This window comes from Gopherus flavomarginatus, chromosome 9 (genome assembly GCF_025201925.1).
Source record: "Gopherus flavomarginatus isolate rGopFla2 chromosome 9, rGopFla2.mat.asm, whole genome shotgun sequence".
In the NCBI taxonomy this organism is placed as follows: Eukaryota; Metazoa; Chordata; order Testudines; family Testudinidae; genus Gopherus; species Gopherus flavomarginatus.
In genome coordinates, this window is record NC_066625.1 from 33,405,819 (window position 1) to 33,428,094 (window position 22,276).

Genomic DNA, 22,276 nt, shown 5'->3' on the forward strand with positions numbered 1-22,276 from the left:
ACACTCCTCTCGGTGTGGTGATTCAAAAAGTTGAAACAGGCAATCTCCTAGTGTTCCCAGGGCGGGAAGGAGCTGGGAGGAAGAAGGGAGGGGGGAGGGAATGGCTTATTTCCCTTTGTTATGAGACTCAAGGAATCTGGGTCTTGGGGTCCCCTGGGAAGGTTTTGGGGAGACCAGAGGGTATCAGGCCCTAAAAATTCCTGATTGGTGGCAGCCTATCAGATCTAAGCTGGTAATTAAGCTTAGGGGAATTCATGCTAGTACCCATATTTTGGACGCTAAGGTTCAGAATTGGGAATTATACTACGACAGTGATCACGTGCAAACCAGAAAGAAAGCAACTTGATTTTCATAAGTTTTATGTTAGAGCCTTAAATGTGGAACAAAGCATAGGCCTTTTTCAGCTATTAAAATGATCCAACATAATGTAGGTGCCATGATGGACCGTATGGTGTTTTAAGGTGGGTGAGGTAATATCTTATTGGACCAGTTTCAGTTGGTGAAGAAACAAGTTTTCGATTTTACACTTCTTCATGGCTGGGAAATTCACTGAGTGTCACAGCTAAATACAAGGGTAGAAAAGATTGTTTTGCATAAGGAGTTAACACATGTAGCTACTTCCCCTCGAATAGTCCATTGAAACAAGAACACTGCATGCATACATACATATATCATTTTATCACTAGTACAGAGAGTCCCCTGGTGGAGGGTTCAGAGCACTGTGTGCACTCTCAACATAAAATTATGATGATGGAAACATTTGGCTGCTGTGCTATGGTGTCACTTTGGGCTTTTTAATTTTGGGGAAACATTATAGATATTATTGAATTTTTGCTGTGGTTTTTATACTGGTGAAAGATGCCTTTCTGACAGACTTGGACTGAAAGCCTGTGTTTAGCCTCAAGACAGAAGTAGCAAGTGCAGTGAGTGATGAGGCAAACTTCCTCCATGTTCCAAACCTGACCTGAAGGCACCAACTCTAGGGCCAGATCTACATTAGATCTATACTGGAAAGGGTTTACTGGTGTAGCTATATTGGCAACCCCTTCTAGTGGAGATATAGCCTATACTAGCAAAAGAGTGCTTTTGTAAACTTTGCTGGCAAAATTATTTTGTTGCTAGTATAACTCTGTCTGCACTAGGGATTTTTGCCAGTATAAAAATGTCATAAAATATCACCACTATCTGACATTACTGTATTAGCAAAAGCTTCTAGTGTGGACCTGGCCTAGGTGTAAGAAGGGCAGTTTGGTCTTTGTGACTCATTCAGTCCTCTGTCTCTGTTAGAGAGTCAGAAATGCCCATTGTGTTGGTATTTTTGTAACATGTACATCTGGCTGCTGGGAACTGGATTGTTCACACAGGCAGCCATCCGGGATGCATATGGTCACAGTCATCACCAGTTTTGGCTAGTTTTGAGCCTGTGATGTGCTCACTAACATTAATAATACAATGAATATGTTTGGAAAGGGTGTGAGCTGTGTGTATGTCCTGTAAAATGCCATCATTCAGGAGTCCTCTTTGCAAGATGGGTTTTCAAATAGAACTAGGCATATGGGCAGAAATCTTGGCTTTCTCCACTTTCCACTGAAACTCTGAATCACAATTATCCATCAGTTTCTAAGTGGATGCATCTCACACAATCAGTTTAGTGAGGGGGGGCGTATGCTGGTGGACCTCAGTTTTCCTGCCTTCATTGTTTCGCTAACTTAATTATCCAGATAAATTAGATCTGATCCCCCCCCCCCCCAAAAAAAAAAAAGGTGGTTTGAGGCCTAAATAGCCATTGTGTGAGAAGTAGAGTCCTCCAGATGGGATGTGAAGAACAGCTGAATATTAATTACATTAAACCTAAACTACCATCGCTCAGAAATCCCGTGTTCCCTCCAAAAGCCATGCAGCTGGAAGAGTAGGTATAATCTATAGACAAATAAATAAGCTTAAATTCCTGTAGAGAATTATTGAAATATTGCTTTTTAATTTAGCTCACAGACTAAAGATTGTGTTGTGGACAGATTTTAACAAAACTTAAACTGTGGCTTAGCTCTGGGGGGTGGACTCATTGCTTTGTTGTGGGCAGGACTGAGGTTGGCTGCAAAATAATTGCACCGGTAGCAAATCTGCTGTAATTACTCTTATCCTTTTGTTTTGAAATTGGGAGGTCCTGAGCTGTATTGTAATGAAGTCTGCCGATATGTCACGCTGCATGTTGCATTCTTTTGACGTGGGTGGTGGGAATAGTTCCTCTTAACCGAATAGCAGTGTCCCTAAAATGGGACATTATCCATATTTTGAAAGGCAAATATAGGTTATTCTGCCAGAGTGTTTGCATGACATTTAAATGCTGAGACAATCGTTATCCTGTCTTTCTTTCCTTTTGAATTTTTCAGGTTCTTTTCAGTGCTTTCTTGATGTTTCTGTGCTTCCTGGTGCCTGAAATGGCAGTTCTTGACAGTGCTTCCTGCCTTTGACTGACAACGGGAGCTGTTAAAGATTTTCTCAGTCTGTTCTGTGATCTTTTCTCTTTCCCAATCATCTGTTTGTTTTAAGATGCAGGATTGCAGCAGGGGCATATTGTTGCCCCAGTGTTATGGTAAACAAATCCTCCAGGGACTGTTTGCATTGTACAGCTGGTTGTTTGCATGGTTGTGCTTTTGCAGTTCTGTGTTACAAACAGTACCACTGCTTGGAACTCTTTTTTTCAGAGTCTGAAGTGATCATCTTTCTCTGACATTGTTGCACCTATTCATATGTATATCATAATACTTTTTTAAAGCCTTGACTGTATCCGTCTAATTCTCAGGTTGCTGTCAGGCCTGGGTTTTCACTGATCTGCCATGCAAGACAAAATTGTGAGGGTTGTAGACAATCTCACAGTGCATCACAACATTGTATTGTATCTCAGCATCCCAGAAACACTGCAAGTTTTGACCACAGGACTAGAGGAAAATGCTGTCCCATTTTAAGCTAATGGATGTGGATCATTTTGGGACCCTACCTTTTTCTATATAACTTCACAATTGGGGAGATCGTGTGAACTAGTGTGAATCCGTTTGATGGCTTTCTTAGTTAGAAACAGCCTGTGTAATTTTTTAAAAAATATGTGCAGGGGAGCCAGCTTCTTCTGGGAGTCCATCAGCTTACTGCATCACTGGCTGGAAGAGGCTTGCTTACCAATGACAAGTGGCACATGCCGGGCCGATCATGCTGTCTCCTATCACTTGTTGATGGGGCAGTTTGAAGTTAATTTGTATTAGACACAACCAGAGACAGATTAAGATAACACTGTATCAAGAACAAAACTATATTCATCAAGACTCTTGAGATATTGCAGCCCCTGACTTGAAATAACAGCTGCTTTTTATAGAATCTTGATGCATTGTATATTTTCTCAAAGACTGGGGTTACCAATAGCCATTAGACTAACAAAAATAGGACAGGGCTTGGAACACAGTGCAGTGTTTCTGTTAAGAATCCCCTGCATGTTTTTGGATATGCCATGTTTAGCCAACCAAACTAAAAACCTTCCTAGCCAAGAAAGTGCTATAAATGTTCCACTACAGGAGTAAATTAGCCCCTTTGAGAATAAATTATTTGATGCAATGCTACATCCATTTGTGTCACATTTGCAGTACACATTTTTTTATATATTACAATTTGTTTAAATAGTAGCTGTGAACCTGCAAAAACTAAATTCAGAGCTGAAGCTTCCAACTGCATCCTTACATGAGCCAAATGGGATCAAAAATGACAGCTGATAGCCTGGTTTGCATATTGTTATTGTTTGTTATTAATCTTTAAAACACAGTTTGTGCCTTTACTGTTGCCTTATGATTAAAAAACGGAGCTCTCAGTTTAACAGAGCAAGTTTTCTGAAGGCTCAGAATACTTTCCCTGAAGTTGGAGAGAGCTGCAAGTTAGCTTTCAGCCATCCTGGTCCTCCAAAAATCTTACCAAACTCTGCCAGTACTGTGTGAGAAGGCAGGACCTGAGCTGCCTGCCATTTCTACTAACAAAAATCAGAAGTATTCTCTAAACTGTAGATTCCATCTTCATCTACCTCAAAAGGTCCAGGAAAGAACACAGATTTTTTTTTTCACCTCTATGTGATGCCATTGCTTATGATGGTGTAAGTTAAGGATGGAGTAAGATTTCTTCCCTCTGAATTTATTGGTGTATGGGATTTTGAGGCTAACCCTAAATGTTGCTTTTAATGTAGGGCTTTTTGTGGATGAGAAAGGGAGGCAGAGTGTAAAGTGAAAATATTTCACTAGATTTGTGTTCAGATGGCATCTCCAAAGAAGAATTGTAATATTTGTCCTTTTAGAGTTGAGAGATTCCTTTGAAACACTCTGCTTCAAAGTATGATTGGCATGAGTCAAAATCCTTTAGCAGTTGTTTCAGGCTACACCAATTCGTGCAGGTTGGTAAGAGACGCTCTAAGGTACATTAGACTGATAAAGGTTCGATTCTAAACTGGTTGAAGGTGTGCTCTCATTGAAAAGGCAGAAAGAGGGTTTTCCCTGGAAGCGTTTCACAGCCATGGCATGTGATATCAGTCTCATGAAGGAGTGGCTAGTCTTGAAAGCTTTAAACTTTTAGAAACCTGGTCGCCAATAATACATTAACCCTGCCCAAACAGTGATGTTTTAATTTACACTGACAAAAAGGAGAGGAGGAGGAATTAGAATCACCCCAAGTTTAGGCATGGGGAAATCTCTCACCAAGTCCTGATTTGGCTGGCAGGAGGTGTTCCTTCCACTCCAGATAGACAGTAGTGCTTGTACTCAAGTAGCCCCTTATTAGTGCTCCCTTCGTCAGGTGAGGGGAGGCAGAACTAGAATGGGTAACTTTGTCCAGCACCCAACAGGAAGCTGCATTTCTCTGTGTAGGAAAGCTTTATTCAACCTTGACAAGAAATGGATAATATGTTTCTCTCCTACAGGATCTCTTGTGATGATGGTCCTTATTACTTACTAAATTACAGAGATGAGATTAGTATTTCTGTTTTCTTCCTTGGCAGTGGCAGTTGGCATCCCTATTGGAGAGAGCCTTAGCAGACTCCACCAAGTTCCCAATTTTGTCAAATTATTGACCGATGAATCAGTGCAAGAGTAGAGATCAAACTATTGTATTTCCAAGGATCTGTCTCAAGTGTTCCCAGCTTCTCATAAAACATTCATCATAAGTAGGGCTTCTGTTTTTCAGTGTTTTTAACTTCATTTTTCAGCATTTATTTTTAGCAATTCTTGAGTTTTACATAATGTCCAAAACCCCTGATTTTGGATGGGTTTTCTTTTTGTACAGTATATGCTGTCATGTGTAATTTCTTTGTAATGTTCCCTAGTGTGTTTTAATGTACTACTGTTTCAAACAGCACTAGGGAACACTTTCACAGATTTGTAATGTCTTCACAATAGGCCTGTCTACACTAGAGAAATTTTCACTGGTGGGCCAGTGTAATAATTTGGATCAGTGGCGTTTTGGAGTGGGGAAGGGAACAGATGCCAAGCCTGTGTCTCTCTGTGATTCAGTCACTCCAGATTACCTGCTGGGCTCTTTGAAATACTGTGACTGGAAGGTGGTGATAGTCCAAGGTCTTGTGGAGCTTGCTGTAGGATATGCCCTGACTGCAGTGGGATTCAAAAGAGCTTTTAATCAAAAGTCTGCATCCTTTTGCAATCAGAAAATATTTTTCTTGTGATTTTTGGTGTCTATGAAAGTGTCACACAGAGAAGGGGGACGTTTAGAGCTTACTTTAGTCCTGACTCTCCCACCTGCTCATGGAATGATCTTGGGTAACTCACTTAACCTTCCTTAAGAACATAAAACGGCCATACTGGGTCAAACCAAAGGTCTATCTGGCCCAGTATCCTGTCTTCCGCCAGTGCCAGGTGCTTCAGAGGGAATGAACAGAACAGGTAATCATCAAGTGATCCATCCATCCCTCCTCTGTTTCCCCACAGTAAAATGGGGATAATACTTGCCTTCCCTCGTAAGGTACTTTGAGATCTTTGGGTGAACATTATTTGTTGCTGTAACAGACTTGGCTTTGTCTAGTGCTGGTAAATGCTGCGTAAGCTCCCTATCCCAGATCTGTCAATGAACCTTGAAGTCCTGACTTACAACATCTCTTCAGTGCCCTGCTTACTGAGCCCTAATTATGTCAAATGAAGGTGTGGCTTTATGTTAAGCATGTGTTTGTGGGGCTCACACATTTTTCACCTTATCCTGCACTTTCTTTATTCCTGTTTGATGTATCTACAGGGCCAGGCCAACCATGTCCAGGCTGTGCCCTTCTTGACATCTGCTGAGTGGCTGCCTGGAGGTCTGAGCAGGCTCTTGAGGCCTCACTACCATTCATCTCACCTGTGGAGGTGACCTGCTGCTCTAGCCCTGCTCTGATATGGGAGACAGTGCAGTTAGGAGCAGGGAGAAGGAAATGGCCTAGCAGAGAAGTTGTCCTCTCCCTGAAAGACTAATTCATGCAAAGGCCAAGAGACCTCTGTACGTCGTGGGAACACCCAGCACCCCATGTTCATCCTTGTAAAATGATGGTGTGGTATCCAGTGCAAAGTTTATCATGTTGGGTGGTTTCAGAAGGCTCGTGATGTACTGAGTGTTGTTACTATAGTGATGTTATAGGTTATAATTTCATGTATATAGTTATGAGGCTGAAAATGTATCCTCATGGTTTAAAGCAAACCCAGACAAAAACTCCAGAAGCAGAATGGCAGTTCACACCTCAACAGGGCATAGATGGGACAAACCCAGCTCAGCCTCACAGGAACAATGGACGCTGGCCTAGGCAGCAACAAAAGAATCTGTTAGACTCTCGAGTGAGTCTGCCTCCTTCCTTTGCTCAGTTTGGAACTGCGATGAGGTAATGCTCACCTGACTCTGAAGGGATCTGGGGAGGAGGGCAAAGCCAAGAGGGAAGAAAGGACATGATAAAAGGGAGAGGCATTTGCTGTGCTCTCCCTCTCTTTTCCGCATACATCTACAGACACCACACCAAGCGACTGAAGCGCTGATCAAAGGGGAGATCCTGGCTGAAGAGCAACCAGCCAGCCTGTGGTGAAAAGTATCTAAGTTTGTAAGGACATTGAAAGTGTTAAGATCAGCTTAGAATGCGTTTTACTTTTATTTTATTTGACCAAATCTGACCTATGCTTTGACTTATAATCACTTAAAATCTATCTTTATAGTTAATAAATTTGTTTTTTATTCTACCTGAAGCAGTGCGTTTGGTTTGAAGCATGTCAGAGATTCCCCTTCAGATAACAAGCCTGGTACATATCAATTTAACAGAGAAATTGATCAAACTCGTATAAGCTTGCAGCGTCCAGCGGGCATAACTGGACACTGCAAGACGGAGGGTTGTGTCTGGGACTGGAGATATTGGCTAGTGTTATTCATTTGCACGTAGCTGAGAGCAGCTTACATGCCAGAGGCTGTGTGTGAACAGCCCAGGAGTGGGGGTTCTGACAGCAGAGCAGGGTAAGGCTGGCTCCCAGAGTCAAGGATTAGAGTGACCTAGCGGAGCACCCGTCCACACAACACCAGAGGAGAAGGTTACAACCTCCTTCCTCACCACAGAGGGATGAGTAGTGAATTGGTGGGGGTGAGAAGAATGCCAAGTTGGGCGTTGTAAACTGGCACAGAAGAGGAGCGTGAGGGGAAGGCAAAGAGCCTAGTACTTCCTACACATTGACACATGTGAAATTCTAACATCAGCAAGAAAGTCTCTCCTCCAGAATGGGACTAGAGCCTTGTTTTGAGATGTAACTGAACCTTCCCTAGTGGCTACACTGAGCACTTCCCAAGCACTTGTGATCTAAACTGACTTCCGGCTTCCAGAGGTGACAGGTTGGTGCTCTCACTTTTGCCCCTCTTAGAGCCGTCTCCCCAAATACATATCATCTTAGCTGGGGAGTTCTGTTAGCTGCTGTTATATGCAACAGTGCCTATGTGTGCTCCTGGTGTGTATGAACACGTGTAGTGATATGTCTGTAGCACCCAGAAATGTGCAGGGGTAAAGCACACCACAGGCTGGCAGAGTAGACTTAGCTATGGGCACCCCTAACGTTTTTCAGGGTATCACAGTGTTACCCCATGTGTGATCTGGGACCTTCCCAGTGTGTCCCCATGTTAATCCTGAGATAAATTTTGAGGGGGCTTAGTGAGGAGCAAAATACAATGTGACCGCTACCACCAAACTGTTAAAAGGAACTAAATCCCTGTACTGGCGAGGAACTGCTGGAAGCGGGGGTCATTCCGGTGCCTCTGCATTTAAGAATAAGCCTGCACCATCTGTTGTGCTTCCTACCTCGTGAATACAGGAAGATCTAGTTACATCCTGTGAGCAGTAACTAGTGTTTGACGCAGCACACAAGGCAGCAGTACTGCCAGTGCAAAGTACTTCATTTAGGAAGGAAAAAACAAAGGCACAGCTACAAAATGGGGAATCACTGTCCAGGTGGTAGTATTGCTGAAAAGGATCTGGGAGTTATAGTGGTTCACAAATTGAATATGAGAGAACAATGTGAGGCTAATCCCATGCTGGCTGTATGGAAGACACGAGAGGTAATTGTACTGTTCTACTTGGCACTGGTGAGGCTTCAGCTGAATACTGGGTCCAATTCTGGGTGCCACACTTTAGGAAAGATGTGGATAAATTGGAGAGAGTCCAGAGGAGAGAAACAAAGGATAAAAAGTTTAGAAAACTTGACCTATGAGGAAAGGTTAAAAAAAAATGGAGATGATTAGCCTTGAGAAAAGAAGACTGAAGTGGGACCCAACAGCCATCTTCAAATATGTTACAACACTGGCAGACCAGATGCCAGCTCTTGCCTAAGCCATTTGGGCATTAGCTAAGGACTGATGGTATCATAGCTGGAGACCTGGCCAGGTTACTCGTGTGTTCATTTTGCTCAAAACAGATATTAGTCTGATAAGAATGTATTTAAACTCCATGAAAGGCTTGTATGTTGCTGCGTGCATTAATCTCACTTATAATATCTATGTCTCCTGTTATAAGGTAATAGTTGCAGAGCAAACAGTTAACTATCAACCCCCACAGTTGGGAGAGAAACATTACCTAGTGCGAAACACAGGAGGTGTTATCTGCTGCCCAGCAAAAGAAGGCCCATAGACCCCAGACAAACCATTGTGGAACATCAGAAGACAAAAGACCTTTGTTTGCTTCTCCCCACACCTGTATGAAGAGATGTGCACATGAACTTGTCCATCATCTTGAATTCAGGGGGGAAGGGAATAAAAATCCCTGACAAGGAACTTCATATTTTTGGCTGTTTGACCAGAGACTCTAAACTGAAGTCAGAGATCTGCAGGGGCTGCCTCCTGCATCTGCCCTGAAACACACTTTTAACTGACCGATCACTACAACTCTGTCACTCTTAGGACTTAAATGACAACTCATTTGTGTGTACAGTCAAACCTCGCAATAATGCGCCACGCCATAATGCAAAATCGCATATAATGTGATCATAAGTTGGCTCCCCTTTAAGGCCTAATACCAGTGGTCCCCAACGCCATGGCACCTGCCAGGACATTGATATGCCCCCGCCTAGTGCCCAGCAGGGGAGAGACGCTGTGGCTCTGCACCTGCTGGGGACAGAGAACTCTGAGGCTTTGGGCGCTGGTGCTCACCGTCCCCGGCAGGCGCGGGGCCTTGGCTTCTCTCCGGCCTGCCAGGGACAGAGAGCACCGGTGCCTGCAGCCCCAGAGAAGCCAGAGAGAAGCCACGGCCCCGTGCCTGCCAGGGATAGTGAGCACCGGTGCCCGCAGCCCTGGAGTTCGCTGTCCCCGGCTGGCGTGGGGCCACGGCTCCTCTCCCCTGCTGGGCACTAGACCCTAGGGGCACTAGGAGGCGCACATCAATGCACTGCGTTGGGGACCACTGACTTAAACTGAGTGGCTTGAACCATGACCCCGCATTTATCGCAGTGGAATTTTTTGGACCCCAAACATCACATTATAGCGGGGTTTCACTATATATGTTTGCTTGCTTTAACCGGTAAATAACTGTCTTATTTCTTCTGTCCTAGTGAATAAATCTATGGATAGTTTATTACAGGATTAGCTACAAACATTGTCTTTGGTGTAAGATCTAGGGTACCAACTGATCTGGGGGGTAAGTGACTGGAAGGCACCTGAATGTGGTGTGATTTTTTTTGGCGTAAGTGACCATTGATCACTAAGTCCAGTTTGTCTGGGTGGGCGGATAAACTGAGGAGTCTCAGGAGGCTCTATGTGACTCCATGGTAAGACTGTTATAGTGATCCGTTCACATTTGTTATTGGTTTGGTGAATCTAATTATAGAACATGCCACCAGCTTGGGGGTGTCTGCTCTGTTACAGACAGTGTTCAATTATTTTCAGTGTCCACTGAAGGTAAAACAGGAAATAAAGGGCTTAATCTGCAGCAGGGGAGGTCTAGGTTAGATATTAGGGAAAACTTTCTAGCTATAAGGGTAGTTCAGCTCTGGAATAAGCTTCCAAAGGAGGTTGTGGAATCCCCATTATTGAAGGTTTCTAAGAACAAGTTGAACAAACCTGTCAAGGATGGTCTAGATTACTTGGTCCTGCCTCAGCACGGGGCTGGACTAGATGACTCTCAAGGTCCCTTCCAGCCTTACATTTCTATGATTCTAGAAGTTCCCTCCAGTGGCAATATGTCTAGCAGGGTCTGTGTGTCACCTTTTCACTTAGCATCATCTCATGGCCCACAACTCCTTAAGTTGATCTACCTCAGTCGGAGCTATGGGATTTTCAGCTTCTGATTCATCCTTTCCCCCATCTTTATCCTCCTGGTAGACGACTCCACAAAACGAATGCAGCATCTGGTGAGAAACAAGCAACCTCCTCCAAGGCTTCAGGGTCTGCTTAATTGGGATTCAGTTTCTCTATCTTAGGTACTTACCATTGTATCTGAACACCTCATCTTTAACGCTTGCTTGCAACACCCCTGTGAAGTAGGGCAGGGCTGTTATCCCATTTTACAGATGGGGAACTGAGCCACAGAGAGGCCCAAGGTCACAAAGGAAGTGGAGCAGGGAACTGAACCCTGGTTTCCCAAGTCCTAGGCTAGTGCCTTCATCATTGAACCATCCTTAGTGAGTATTTATATATAGTCTTTCTCTGGAACATTGCCTTAGTGATTATGCCTCACCCGCATCTCTGTTAGCCCAAGGAAGGTGTCCTGAAGCTGTGCCTAACTTAGCATGCTATCCAAAATCTAAGCTCTTTCACTGCTAGGAGTCCACCTTCTAGATGCAAATTTTATCTTTCATAAACCTTGGTTGAGTATCTCCAGGCCCTTTGCAAATATTAACTAAACCTCACACCATCACTGCGTTAGTGTTGTCATTTTGCAGATGGGGAAATTGAGGTACAGATCATCTGTGACCTACCCATGGGGTCCCAATCTGTGGCAGAGTTGGGAAAAGAAACTACATCTCCTGACTCCCAGGCTTCTGTTTTAACTGCAAGACCATGTATCCTTGCTAGAAATGACCATGGAATCTGAAAAATCAAAATTACTTAGAGGATATTTCTCACAAGTCTTCAGTAACAACAGTTATGTGACATTTATAGCAAGCAAGCATGCACAACTTCCCTAGTGCTAAGATAAGAATATCTGCAGAGAGGGAAAATGAAAAATCCACACCCCTGAGCAGTGTAGTTAAGATGATCTAATCCCTGTTGTAGACAGTGCTAGATCGATGGAAGAATTTCTATGCCAATGGGAGACCCCTCCTGTCAGTGTAGATTGTGTCTACACTTTACGCTGAAGCACAAAGTGGTATGGCTGCAACAATTCAAGTGTAAACAAGCCAACTGTGTCATGAACTCAGCCTTGTCCTTACTGCTTGTTTCATGGGATACATTTAAAAAAAAAATCTGTTTATTGCAATAAACAGTAACCTATTAAACTACACGTTCCAGCAGAAGAAAATAGGAAGAGAAGCACTTTGTATATGCAGTGATGAACTTTCTAATTCTTTGCAGAATTGCTGCATTTGGAGTTTATCAAAAATAGGAACATTTATCTTATTTCACTCAATAATATGTTAAACTACAAAACATTGTAACAAGCCCAGCATAGGTTACTGCCGGACAGATTATTAGACTACATTAGTTATAGTGCTATGGACAAGATTATGTGATTTGGGGTTTATGAAATTTTAGACTAGAGATTAGATCTGGGTATTGGTCCATATCCAACTGCCACTGAAATCAAGGGGAGACTCCACTGAATTTATGGAGCATTGGATTGGCCCACAGTGAGACGTGCAAACTTCTCTGCCAATGTTTATCAGTTCTGGCCTGCAACACCCCTGCCATTCTGGCTTTGGAGCTGTTCTGGAGAAGAGACTTGTAAGGGATAGAAGAACTAAGCTTTGGGTTCTGCTGTTCATTTTAAGTGAGCTAATTACATCCACTATAACACAGAATACTGCAGCCTGCCCTTTGTGTTCTGAGTCCACCTCACTGTCAGCACAGGGCAAGACAGCAAGTAATTGTGGGGATATTAATTTCTCAGTGATTAATGCTACAGCCTGGTGTGCATTGTGCTCTTGGTCTCCATGTTATACTTAGAAAAATGTCTGAAGAAACAAATACAACCGCTTTGATGGTGCGAAGTAGAATGCGTGCCTGAGCTGTCCTTGTGTGCTCCCATTTAACAGTATCAAGGCTGGGGTTTGGTTTCTGGTTAAGGTTTTAGTTTTAAGTGTACAGCAAAGAGCTGCAGCGTAATTTGCTGTTTACTTTTTTTTTTTTTAAGCAGGTTTATTTTAAATGTTCAAGTTAACCATCTCCTACTAACTCGGCTCTGGCATTGTCGATGCTGAAGGCAAACAGTGCGTGATAAAAGCAGCCCACCTGGAGGCACAAATGGCGCGGCACAGGTCCTTCTGAGTGCTCCTCCCACAGTGTAACTCTTTGAGGGATGCTGGGGGAGAATTAGCCTTTGTTTTTAGTTGAATTTATTTACAGTTTTTCCTGATCTCTCTTGTTGGGGAGCTGGGTGAGGAAAAACAAATCTGATTTTTCTGGCCAAGAAGCAGGTGAACCCTAACAGCAACATGCTGTTTGTTTCGTTCTGCTTGTAATTTATTTCCCTGGGAATCTTGCCTTGGATGCAGCATCTGGTTTTCAGTGAGGTTTCTATTGCTTATTCAGTTTTCAAGCTGCGTTAACTGAGGCACATGGAAGGTCACCGCAAGGTCATGTGATAGAATGAGTGTCTCATCGGTGACTGGAACCCAAGATCTTCCTGCAGAGAGATGCAGCCTATAGAACAGGGATGGGAAGCAGCATCTGTCTGACTCAGATGGATTTAGAGTGACCATGTACCGATTTTATAGGGACAGTCCTGATTTTTTGGATCTTTTTTCTTATATAGGCTCCTATTATTTTTACTCACTCACTCACTTGCTGTCTGGTCACCCTAGATGGATTTGCCAAGCTGAATGTCATTATTTTGGCTGGCGCGTGTGCGTGTGCGTGTGCAAGTACTGCTTTTGTTCTGCTCTGCCAGTGGATCTCTCCAGCCCTGCACCAAAGAAGCTTGCCACCCTGGAAGCAGCAATATTTCTACAGCTGAAAGCTGGCAGCAGGATGTGAGTGGTAAATTATTTTTCAAGGTGTTTTGGGAAGAGGGTGCCAGTGTAGAGCTGCCTCTTTCAGCATGGTGGGGTTCTGGTCCTGGAGGATAATGCTAAATACACACAGCCTGTGCCCAAGAAAATACAATAGAGTAGCTCAAAAATATAACTGACCTTTCATTAGCTCTTACTGGATTTCTAATCGTTTCCACTGCTCATGCAAACTGTAGTTACTGGGCAAGACAACAAACGGGTGTATCTGGTAACAAGTGTTCATTTGTGAGTAGGTACTCTCAATGTAAGTGCCTGGGTCAGATAAAGGGAGAGTGTGACATGACGTGACCAGGTGTGGTGTCAGGTTCAGATGTCATTTATTCTTTTCCTCGCTTCCCAGCATGTTCCCCAGATTGCAGAACAGGCTTTAGTTTTATGCTTTGTAAAATATATTTAATGTCTCTAGTGCCTTTGATCTTGATGGATTTCAAAGAGCTTTACAAACTACACATTTCTGAAGAGACCTGTAAAAGAAACTCAAAATTGGGTCTGTGCCCTGTTTTTTGCAGGGCGAAGCGTGAGAAGGTTCTGCTTTTTTTTTAGTAGTATCTGGAATCTTGAGCCTTTTGCTCTCTGCTGTGCTGGAGATCTTGTAGGGCCCAGAGATGTACATTGGAAGCATTCTGCGTCCTAATTGAAGGGCCTGCGAAACTAAATCTGTAACAGAGTTTTAATTCTGTGGGTTTCTCAGGTGTTTGAATTAAATGAATTTTAAACCAAACAGTATTTTGGAAGTGATTTTTAAATCAGATTCTCTGTCTCAGTGGCTTGCATTTCGTTTCTTTGGTGCTTGTGATACTGACTTGTAATCCTAGTTTTGCCACATTAGCCGAGACATGAATTTCTAATGAAAAATCAAGCAGAATGCTCCCTGCTTAACAAACATGAAGGGCCTGAGTTTTGTTTCTCCAACACATCAGGGGGCACAAACCCGTATCTTGTTTCCTTTGGATGTCCACTGTAGCCTTCCAGCTGAATGATCCCCAGAAGGGAGTTTAGCTCCTGATCTGTATTGAAGGCTGGCATACTGAACCGTGTGGTGCTACTTAAAAGTGGCTTGCAAAGAACGTGGAAATTGTTTGTGGCTTTTTTGCTGCTTCATGATGTATAAATGAACAACAGGGCATGCACAGATGTTTCTTGCCCTTTACATGTCTCTCTTTATGGGCATGTTCTTACAATGGGAAGAGGAATGAGTATTTCTGATGGCCTCATTAGTTTATACAGAATTTACACTTTCATTTACAAACTAATTCAGTTTTTAGCCCTTTTTTAAGCAAAGAAAACATTCTGACCCTGACCTGTTGTACAGCCATCTTGCTGAGTCTGCAAAATCACAACCTGAAACCATAGATTGGCAAGGTGTGAACTGCCTCTGTTCCTCTTAAGAGGCTGGTGATTCAGAAGCCTAATGATGACATTTTAGTTGCCAGCCATATCTGTTTCACTTCTGATTATTTTAGGAGAGCTGTCTTGCTGCCCACCATGTTTTTGCCAAACCGATCCTTGGAGGGAGTTATTTTCCATGACACCCTGGTGTACCCATCAGTGGGGTTCAGATGTTGAAAGGGAGCCATGTGGATAAAATTCTTCAAATGATGTGTAAACCCACCCCCCAGAAAACCGTAGCACTCCCTTGGGGTCATTGTAATCTTTGAAACTAACGCTTTAATGGCATTGTCTATTACAGGGGTAGTCAAACTTACTGGCCCTCCAAGCCACGTACGACAGTCTTCAGACGTTTGAGAGCCAGGACGCACGTGCCAAGAGCTGGGGGTTGGAGCTTCAGCACCGCTCCTGCTGAAGCCCCGAGCCCTGGCAGGTGTGTCCTGTAGGGCTGAAGCCCCGAGCCCTGGCAGGTGTGTCCTGTAGGGCTGAAGCCTCTACCGCACCACCCTGCTGTAAGGCAGAGGTCCTGAGCTCCTCCTACCTCCAGTCTGGTAGATGGAGAATGGGGTCCATGGGGGCACTCCGCAAGCCGAACTTTAATGGTAAAAGAGCTGCCTGTGGCTTGCGAGCTACAGTTCGGCATCTCCTGGTCTATTAGAATGGGCAGATCCTGTGGGACTATAGTTTAGTACAGGGGTAGGCAACCTATGGCACGCATGCCGAAGGCGGCACACGAGCTGATTTTCAGCGGCACTCACACTGCCCAGGTCCTGGCCACCGGTCCGGGGAGCTCTGCGTTTAATTTAATTTTAAATTAAGCTTCTTAAACATTTTTAAAACCTTATTTACTTACATACAGCAATAGTTTAGTTATAGACTTATAGAAAGAGACCTTCTTAAAAACATTAAAATATTACTGGCACGCAAAACCTTAAATTAGAGTGAATAAATGAAGACTCGGCACAACACTTCTGAATGACTGCTGAGCCCTGGTTTAGTATGTCCCTTTTCTCTGTTCCCTGAAGATCCTTTCTCTGTCCTACCTCATTGCCTCGATCCTATAGCACCTTAGGCTTTGTCTAAACATATTTGCTCTAGTTTATTGACACTCTTATTTTGGCATAAAAGGGGGCTTATTTCAGTTTAGTTTCCATCAGTTAAGAATAGACTTAAGCTAAACAGAAATAAGCCTAGTTTAAACTGATAGTGTCCACATACCTTTCGCAGCCCTTTAACTGCATGAGTTTAAAATAGCACCTTGAGTTAAACCAATGAAACTTTGTATATAGGTGATGAGCCCTTCGACTAATTGGTATCGCCACTGCCTGCCCAGCCCAGGGGGACTGGACACATTCCTTTAGGGGCTCTTCACTGGGCCAAAGGTGTTGCTTTTGGCACATCTGAGATACCCCATTCTTTCCCCTCCTAACATCCTGAATGAAAGTGACTTACATGTTGTAGTGCAGCATCCTGACTTGTTGCAATTTGGAGGAAATGGCAATTCAGCAGCCACAGGCAGAGAGGGGTGAGCAGTTGGTGTTTTAATGGTTCCTTGAAGGGTCAGTCCCTCTGAGTATTTAAAAGATGGGTTATTACTTAAGTGGCCTGTCATAAACGGATAGTTAAGAGTTAATGAAACAGAAGTACTTCATATCTCTTTTGCCTGTAAAGGGTTAACAAGATCAGTGAGCCAGGCTGTCACCTGACCAGAGGACCAATCAGGGGACAGGTTACTTTCAAATCTTGAAAGAGGGAAGTTTTGTGTGTGCTATTAGTTTTTGGTGGTTGTTCACTCTGGAGGCTCAGAGGGACCAGATGTGCAACCAGGTTTCTCTCCAATCTCCCTGATACAGGTTCTTATAGATCCAGAATAGTAAGTACTAGGTAGATAAAGCGAGTTAGGCTTATGTTTGTTTTCTTTATTTGTAAATGTGTATTTGGCTGGGAGGATTTTAATTTGTACTTGTATACTTAGGCTGGCAGGGTATTCTCAGTGTCTATAGCTGAAAGACCCTGTAACATATTCCATCTTAAATTTACAAAGATAATTTTTACTGTTTTTTTCTTTCTTTAATTAAAAGCTTTTCTTGTTTAAGAACCTGATTGTTTGTTTTTTTATTCTGGTGAGACCCCAGGGGACTGGGTCTGGATCCACCAGGGAATTGGTGGGGAGAAAGGAGGGAAGGGGGAGAGAGAGGTTATTTTCTCTCTGTGTTAGGATTACTTTCTCTCTCAGGGAGAGTCTGGGAGGGGGAGAGAGAAGGAGGGGGGAAGGTGGATTTTCCTCTCTGTTTTAAGATTCAAGGGGTTTGAATCACAGTGATCTTCCAGGGTAACCCAGGGAGGGGAAGCCTGGGAGAGGCAATGGTGAGGGAAAGGGTTTACTTCCCTTGTGTTAAGATCCAGAGGGACTGGGTCTTGGGGGTCCCCGGGCAAGGTTTTGGGGGGACCAGAGTTTACCAGGCACTGAAATTCCTGGTTGGTGGCAGCGCTACAAGTACTAAGCTGGTAATTGAGCTTAGAGGAATTCATGCTGGTACCCCATCTTTTGGACGCTAAGGTTCAGAGTGGGGGAATTATACCATGACATGGCCTTATTCCCTATTTCCAATGAGCAGAAGTTTGTCTCACGCACCCTGAAGAAAAGTATATTAGCCCTAGAAACAGGAGAGAGGCTTGTGGCCAGGATAATCTCTGGACTGAGAGTTAGGATTTAAGAGAGCTACTGTATTTAATTCTTGCCCTACCCTACCAAAATCTGTAGAGCCTTTAAGGTGACTGGCAAAACACAAAATGTGAGGTTTGTGCTCTCACTGCTTTGATTTGTAAAGAAGGCCTCCTGGGCTTCCCCCCTCCCTGGGTTTTCACATAAGACATTTAGGTCTTGTCTGCCCTGGAAGACTATCTGGATGAGTCATGAACTATTAGGATAATTGGGAATACATGTACCAGTTAAGTGTTACCTGAGCAATTGAGGGAGGAGTGACTTTTAGTGAAAAGATCAGTGTTTCAAATGTAACGCTTTTGTTTATCACTTATTTAACTCAAACACTCTGAGGCAAAACAGCTCTCTTAGAGGATTTAATACCTCTTCAATTCAATGCTGAGAGAGCTCTCAATCCGTATGTGAGTCACTCATGGAGATCCCAAGCACAAATGGGGAAGAGCAGACCTGACATTCCTGTTATTTCAATTAAGCTAAAAAGGGCTTAAACCCAATTTCTGTCTTTGCAGGTCATTCTGATAGAATGACACTCTAGAGAGATGCTGCAAATTGATTAAACTACTCTGAAATAAGCACTGCTTTCCCCCAGGCATTTGAAAATGGAGATTGGCAAAGATTGGCCATGGCTACACTGGCACTTTACAGCGCTGCAACTTTCGTGCTCAGGGGTGTGAAAAAAACACCCCCCTGAGTGCTGCAAGATACAGCGCTGTAAAGCCTCAGTGTGCTGCAAGCTACACCCGTAGAGGATATGGTTTACATGCAGTGCTGGGAGAGCTCTCTCCCAGCCCTGGCGCTGCGACCACACTCGAAACTTCAAAGCGCTGCCGCGGCAGCACTACTGCCGCAGCGCTTTGAAGTTTCAAGTGTAGCCATACCCATTGTAATTGTTTGATGGATTTTTCCCCAAGCGCTGCACTTACGATGCATTTTGAGATTACGTCAAGGGTGCCCTAGAGCATAAATCTGAGGGCTTGTCTTCATGTACTGGTGCAGCTGTGCAACTGTAGAACTTCAGTGAAGAGGCTGCTGTGCTGATGAGAGAAGCACTGTAGCGCTGTCTACACGTGGGGTTAGGTCATTACAACTGTTATTCAGGGTGTGGATTTTTCACACCACTGAGTGATGGAGTTATTCTGATATAGGTCTGTAGTGTAGACCTGGCTTAAGTAAATAAATAGAGATAGCTAGCTGAAGACATACAGGCCTTGATGGATTCCTTTGCTCCCCTGGAGATATGAGAAGGTTCCTGGATGATTAAAAGTTTGTAAGACAAGAGAGTGATGTATGATTGAATTGTGATGATGTGGTAAGGTTTTTCTGCAGTTTCCTACAAAATTCTCCTTGACTGGGTTACACTTTGAATGATCTGTTTATAAAAGAAATAGGGAAGGTCATTGGAAAAATATGAGCAGAATAAACTGAACAGGCAAAAGGAGCTATAAGTCTTAACAGGTGGAAGTTAGTCTCCCTCTGCCTCAATTTAGCTTTCTGTGAAATGGGTGTAATGCTTCACAGAGGAGACTTGCTGCATGTTTGAAGTTTCTTGGGAAAGGCAAGTGTTTTGTTGTATAGATTTGTCCATACTCAGGTACTTGCCTTGTTTAATTTTTCATGTCAAGGCCTTGTCTGCATCCTCCTTATTTAGCAGGCACGTGGTTCAAAGACAGGTGATAGTAGAGCAGGCAAAAATTACATCCCAGTTCTGGGCATCTCCAAATCACTCTTCCCCTCCTTTCCTGCAATGGGAGTCTGGAATCCCAGTCCTTCAGTGCTGGACTTGACTAAGGGGATGGAAATGGCCCTAGAACTGGATGTGATGCAGTGAATTCTGTGCTGGCAGAATCTGAGCTGTTTTATTATTGCTGCATTTCAGTGCCGTTTGCCCCAATAGCCAGTAATGGTTAACAATGACCCTAAAAAATACTCTGTTCCTGGGGGCTGGAGTACCAGGGAATAGATAGCTATTTTGAAAAGCAAGTTCTGTTTGGAGGGGAAATAGTGTTTCTTACCCCTTGCCAATCACTGTGAAATATTGCTCAAGGGGCAAGAAATGCTGTATAAATTTGTGTATAAGCCACCCTCTTAATCTCTTTTATCTAAAGCTGTGCTAAATGAGTGCCCTACGGGTAAACTGATACCCATCCCCTTTCCCTTCCCACTAAGGAGCCCTACCTCAGCATGAGGTGCTCAGCAGATCATTCCCAGTGACCCTGTTGTCTGGACTGCAGCAAGGGAAAGATCCTGGATGGGGAGAAGTTTCCAAATGGATTCTCATATGAAGTGCATTCCTCACCCACGTAGAAAAGCTGTCTTGAAATACTTGTAGGAATGTCTGATCTACACAGGCTGTATGGTAGTGCTTGGTCTCCATGATTAGTTCTCTGTTGTTATCACACAGTCTCAGTCTAGCCCCCAGGTCAAGTCCCAGCTCTTGCCCCCCAACAAAGTGCTATCTATAATCTACGTGCCTACCCAGTGGGACTAGTGCTGCCAGTGTGCTCGACACCAGCCTGGGACTGCATGACCTGACCTGAACTGGACTTCCTAGTGAAAAGACAGAATGTAGGCTCCAATTGTGATGCATTTATAATCTGCTGAGGAATGTCCTGACCCTGAGAGCCCTGGTTCCCCACTGGCACATGCACTGTCTCCACGAGGAGTTGGGCTCTAGAGACCCCCCAGCAATGGAACATTAGTCATTAAAACATCCAGAAAAGAAGCCATTCCCATTAAGTGCAAATAAAACACCCAGGACTTTCTGGATCCTGACCTTCCGCCCAGGCATCTTCTCTGTTGATTCACACAGGGAGGGGACAACTACTGGCCTGAATGGAGATTTGTGCAGATACACAGTTCTTTTGCAGGAGCTGTGCCACTCTCCACACATGTATACAGAAGCACATCCAGAAAGGGGTGTGGCAGTGGCAGATTCAGAGTTAGTGGGACCCTGTGCTCAGCTTCATTTTTAGGGCCTCTCCTGGGGACCCAGCCAAGAAAAAGAACATTCTCTCATCTCCCCCTCCCTGCCCCCGTTTTTCATTCTTTTTTTCCTTCATCCTTCTCCTATAAGTAAGAGGAAGTAAATGAAAATAAAGTGAGGTACCTTGATTATTTTTGTAGTCTTATTTTTCCGCAGACCACTTGAAAATCACTGGGGGTCTTGGCCATGGCTACCACTTAATGGTCTTTCCAAATATTGTTTGTACTGTTGGCTAACTATTGTAAAGCGCTTTGGATAAGAGTGCTTTATAAAAAAAACTGTTGGGGTGTGGGGTCTGGGCAGGACTTAGGGTATGGGAGGGGGCTCAGGGCTGGGGCAGGAGATTGGTGTGTGGGAGTGCTTATCTGAGGCAGCTCCCATTTGGTGCGAGGGGTGAAGATGGGAATGTGAGGGGGTGCAGGAGGCAGGGCATGGGGTGGGAGGGGCAGGGTATGTGTGGGGGGGTGCAGGAGTCAGGGAGGGCAGGGGGCAGGGTATGTGTGAGGGGGATGCAGAGGTCAGGGCTGGGGGTGTGGGCTGGAGTTGTAGGGGTGCTCCCTGCCCTACCCCAGCCCCCTGCCCTGAGCTGCTCATGACACGGGGCTGAGGAGGGCGTATGTGTAGGGAGAGTGCAGGGGGCCTGCCTTTACTCCGCCCTCCCCCGATTCCACCTTGTTCCCCAAGGCCCTGCCCCGGCCTCTTCTCTGCCTCCTCCCCCGAGCACGCTGCGGCCCCGCTCCTCCCCCTCCCTCCTGGAGTGACCTGAGCACTGGCAAACAGCTGTTCGGCGGTGGGGGAAGCACTGGGAGGAAAGGGGAGTAGGGAGCTTGGATGCCGGTGGGTGCGGAGCCTGCAGCAGGAGAACCAGGACCAAGCTTCTGCCCCTTCAGCTGCCCGGCCCTGGGGCCCACTGTCGTTGGGAGGGCCCCGTGCCAGGGCACCCTTGTTTTATTGTAAATCCACCTCTGGGGTGTGGGGAAATCACTTTGCTCATTTGATAAATTGTGTGTGTGTTTCCCCTCACACAGCTTCATCAGATTAACATGACTTTCAGACTACAGAATTTAGACAAGAATTTTGTCATTTTCTTGACTGAATCAGGGCATCTGAATTTGCCCTGCTCTAGGGAGAAGAAAGGTAAAACTATTTGGAAACTAAAGATGATCCTTTTCCTAGGCCTCTCTTAGAAGTGGACGAGGCACTTCTAGGAACAAATATTTAATTTCCTTCAGTGATCTATGGGCCTTTTCTTCCTGCTCTTGCCCCCTAGGTGTTGCTCTTTTTAACATAACACGAAGCTTTGATTCTAACCCAAATGAAGTGTGGATCCAGAGTTCGGGGCCTATGTCTATTTCAGACGTGCATCCTCTATCTCTAATCCTACAGTGATGATGCTGATCTCTTTTGTAGAGCAGCTTCCATCCTGAATAATCCCAAAGCATTTAGGAAATATATGCAGGAATTGCATCAGTGACCTACAGCTGCTCCAGG

At 44.4% G+C, this 22,276-nt stretch overlaps 1 protein-coding gene across 1 annotated transcript in view; it reads left to right on the top strand.

Moving 5' to 3' along the window:
• The window catches only part of CDIP1 (cell death inducing p53 target 1), a 33,368-nt gene that overhangs the window by 5,395 nt on the left and 5,697 nt on the right, over positions 1 to 22,276 (top strand). The gene's annotated exons all lie outside the window — the stretch shown is intronic.